We start from the raw sequence: 4,977 nt of genomic DNA, 5'->3' as shown, positions 1-4,977 counted from the left end.
AAAAAGTCAATAATCAGTACCTAAAACTTGAATTGTACTACTTCTTACTGGCTATTACATCGACTTAGAAGCTTCATCTGTGTTCTACTATGGTGATTTTATTGTCTCCGCATACCGCAGCACGCGACATAGCTTTGCAGACGATAAGTACAACCGTTTCAGAGAGAAGAGCGGCCAATGTGACGATCGGGCTTTAAGTCGATTCGATAACAAATGACGAAAACGGACGGATTTCCCAGGTTTCTACTACATATGAACACATTTCACATTCTCCCGTGCAAAACGGCTGCTAGTCCTCCTTTCATGCAGAATCTTAAGGTCCTAGCTCCTGTCCAAGGCACCAAAGCCAGCTAAAAAGTCAATAATCGATACCTAAAATTTGAATTGTACTACATCTTACTGGCTATTACATCAACTTAGAAGCTTCATCTGTGTTCTACCATGGTGCTTTTAGTGTCTCCGCACACCGCAGTACGCGACATAGCTTTGCAGACGATAAGTACAACCGTTTCAGAGAAAAGAGGGGCCAATGTGACGATCTGGCTTTAAGTCGATTCGATAACAAATGACGAAAACGGACGGATTTCTCAGGTTTTTACTACATATGAACACTTTTCACATTCTCCCGTGCAACTCGGCTGCTAGTCCTCCTTTCATGCAGAATCTTAAGGTCCTAGCTCATGTCCAAGGCACCAAAGCCAGCTAAAAAGTCAATAATCAGTACCTAAAACTTGAATTGTACTACTTCTTCCTGGCTATTACATCATCTTAGAAGCTTCATCTGTGTTCTACTATGGTGCTTTTAGTGTCTCCGCATACCGCAGCACGCGACATAGCTTTGCAGACGATAAGTACAACCGTTTCAGAGAGAAGAGCGGCCAATGTGACGATCTGGCTGTAAGTCGATTCGATAACAAATGACGAAAACGGACGGATTTCTCAGGTTTTTACTACATATGAACACCTTTCACATTCTCTCGTGCAACCCGGCTGCTAGTCCTCCTTTCATGCAGAATCTTAAGGTCCTAGCTCATGCCCAAGGCACCAAAGCCAGCTAAAAAGTCAATAATCCATACCTAAAACTTGAATTGTACTACTTCTTATTGTCTATTACATCAACTTAGAAGCTTCATCTGTGTTCTACTATGGTGAATTTAGTGTCTCCGCATACCGCAGCACGCGACAAAGCTTTCCAGACGATAAGTACAACCGTTTCAGAGAGAAGAGCGGCTAATGTGACGATCTGGCTTTAAGTCGATTCGATAACAAATGACGAAAACGGACGGATTTCTCAGGTTTCTACTACATATGAACACATTTCACATTCTCCCGTGCAAAACGGCTGCTACTCCTCCTTTAATGCAGAATCTTAAGGTCCTAGCTCATGTCCAAGGCACCAAAGCCAGCTAAAAAGTCAATAATCGATACCTAAAACTTGAATTGTACTACTTCTTACTGGCTATTACATCATCTTAGAAGCTTCATCTGTGTTCTACTATGGTGCTTTTAGTGTCTCCGCATACCGCAGCACGCGACAAAGCTTTCCAGACGATAAGTACAACCGTTTCAGAGAGAAGAGCAGCCAATGTGACGATCTGGCTTTAAGTCGATTCGATAACAAATGACGAAAACGGACGGATTTCTCAGGTTTTTACTACATATGAACACTTTTCACATTCTCCCATCCAACGCGGCTGCTAGTCCTCCTTTCATGCAGAATCTTAAGGTCCTAGCTCATGTCCAAGGCACCAAAGCCAGCTAAAAAGTCAATAATCGATACCTAAAACTTGAATTGTACTACTTCTTACTGGCTATTTCATCATCATAGAAGCTTCATCTGTGTTCTACTATGGTGCTTTTAGTGTCTCCGCACACCGCAGCACGCGACATAGCTTTGCAGACGATAAGTACAACCGTTTCAGAGAGAAGAGCGGCCAATGTGACGATCTGCCTTTAAGTCGATTCGATAACAAATGACGAAAACGGACGGATTTCTCAGGTTTTTACTACATATGAACACCTTTCACATTCTCCCGTGCAACTCGGCTGCTCGTCCTCCTTTCATGCAGAATCTTAAGGTCCTAGCTCATGCCCAAGGCACCAAAGCCAGCTAAAAAGTCAATAATCAGTACCTAAAACTTGAATTGTACTACTTCTTACTGGCTATTACATCGACTTAGAAGCTTCATCTGTGTTCTACTATGGTGATTTTATTGTCTCCGCATACCGCAGCACGCGACATAGCTTTGCAGACGATAAGTACAACCGTTTCAGAGAGAAGAGCGGCCAATGTGACGTTCGGGCTTTAAGTCGATTCGATAACAAATGACGAAAACGGACGGATTTCCCAGGTTTCTACTACATATGAACACATTTCACATTCTCCCGTGCAAAACGGCTGCTAGTCCTCCTTTCATGCAGAATCTTAAGGTCCTAGCTCCTGTCCAAGGCACCAAAGCCAGCTAAAAAGTCAATAATCGATACCTAAAACTTGAATTGTACTACATCTTACTGGCTATTACATCAACTTAGAAGCTTCATCTGTGTTCTACCATGGTGCTTTTAGTGTCTCCGCACACCGCAGTACGCGACATAGCTTTGCAGACGATAAGTACAACCGTTTCAGAGAAAAGAGGGGCCAATGTGACGATCTGGCTTTAAGTCGATTCGATAACAAATGACGAAAACGGACGGATTTCTCAGGTTTTTACTACATATGAACACTTTTCACATTCTCCCGTGCAACTCGGCTGCTAGTCCTCCTTTCATGCAGAATCTTAAGGTCCTAGCTCATGTCCAAGGCACCAAAGCCAGCTAAAAAGTCAATAATCAGTACCTAAAACTTGAATTGTACTACTTCTTCCTGGCTATTACATCATCTTAGAAGCTTCATCTGTGTTCTACTATGGTGCTTTTAGTGTCTCCGCATACCGCAGCACGCGACATAGCTTTGCAGACGATAAGTACAACCGTTTCAGAGAGAAGAGCGGCCAATGTGACGATCTGGCTGTAAGTCGATTCGATAACAAATGACGAAAACGGACGGATTTCTCAGGTTTTTGCTACATATGAACACCTTTCACATTCTCCCGTGCAACCCGGCTGCTAGTCCTCCTTTCATGCAGAATCTTAAGGTCCTAGCTCATGCCCAAGGCACCAAAGCCAGCTAAAAAGTCAATAATCCATACCTAAAACTTGAATTGTACTACTTCTAATTGTCTATTACATCAACTTAGAAGCTTCATCTGTGTTCTACTATGGTGAATTTAGTGTCTCCGCATACCGCAGCACGCGACATAGCTTTGCAGACGATAAGTACAACCGTTTCAGAGAGAAGAGCGGCCAATGTGTCGATCTGGCTTTAAGTCGATTCGATAACAAATGACGAAAACGGACGGATTTCTCAGGTTTCTACTACATATGAACACATTTCACATTCTCCCGTGCAAAACGGCTGCTACTCCTCCTTTAATGCAGAATCTTAAGGTCCTAGCTCATGTCCAAGGCACCAAAGCCAGCTAAAAAGTCAATAATCGATACCTAAAACTTGAATTGTACTACTTCTTACTGGCTATTACATCATCATAGAAGCTTCATCTGTGTTCTACTATGGTGCTTTTAGTGTCTCCGCACACCGCAGCACGCGACATAGCTTTGCAGACGATAAGTACAACCGTTTCAGAGAGAAGAGCGGCCAATGTGACGATCTGCCTTTAAGTCGATTCGATAACAAATGACGAAAACGGACGGATTTCTCAGGTTTTTACTACATATGAACACCTTTCACATTCTCCCGTGCAACTCGGCTGCTAGTCCTCCTTTCATGCAGAATCTTAAGGTCCTAGCTCATGCCCAAGGCACCAAAGCCAGCTAAGAAGTCAATAATCAGTACCTAAAACTTGAATTGTACTACTTCTTACTGGCTATTACATCGACTTAGAAGCTTCATCTGTGTTCTACTATGGTGATTTTATTGTCTCCGCATACCGCAGCACGCGACATAGCTTTGCAGACGATAAGTACATCCGTTTCAGAGAGAAGAGCGGCCAATGTGACGATCGGGCTTTAAGTCGATTCGATAACAAATGACGAAAACGGACGGATTTCCCAGGTTTCTACTACATATGAACACATTTCACATTCTCCCGTGCAAAACGGCTGCTAGTCCTCCTTTCATGCAGAATCTTAAGGTCCTAGCTCCTGTCCAAGGCACCAAAGCCAGCTAAAAAGTCAATAATCGATACCTAAAACTTGAATTGTACTACATCTTACTGGCTATTACATCAACTTAGAAGCTTCATCTGTGTTCTACCATGGTGCTTTTAGTGTCTCCGCACACCGCAGTACGCGACATAGCTTTGCAGACGATAAGTACAACCGTTTCAGAGAAAAGAGGGGCCAATGTGACGATCTGGCTTTAAGTCGATTCGATAACAAATGACGAAAACGGACGGATTTCTCAGGTTTTTACTACATATGAACACTTTTCACATTCTCCCGTGCAACTCGGCTGCTAGTCCTCCTTTCATGCAGAATCTTAAGGTCCTAGCTCATGTCCAAGGCACCAAAGCCAGCTAAAAAGTCAATAATCGATACCTAAAACTTGAATTGTACTACTTCTTACTGGCTATTTCATCATCATAGAAGCTTCATCTGTGTTCTACTATGGTGCTTTTAGTGTCTCCGCACACCGCAGCACGCGACATAGCTTTGCAGACGATAAGTACAACCGTTTCAGAGAGAAGAGCGGCCAATGTGACGATCTGGCTGTAAGTCGATTCGATAACAAATGACGAAAACGGACGGATTTCTCAGGTTTTTACTACATATGAACACTTTTCACATTCTCCCATCCAACGCGGCTGCTAGTCCTCCTTTCATGCAGAATCTTAAGGTCCTAGCTCATGTCCAAGGCACCAAAGCCAGCTAAAAAGTCAATAATCGATACCTAAAACTTGAATTGTACTACTTCTTACT

This window comes from Schistocerca gregaria, unplaced genomic scaffold, assembly GCF_023897955.1.
Source record: "Schistocerca gregaria isolate iqSchGreg1 unplaced genomic scaffold, iqSchGreg1.2 ptg000280l, whole genome shotgun sequence".
Lineage (NCBI taxonomy): Eukaryota > Metazoa > Arthropoda > Insecta > Orthoptera > Acrididae > Schistocerca > Schistocerca gregaria.
Note: the sequence above shows the minus strand (reverse complement) of the source record.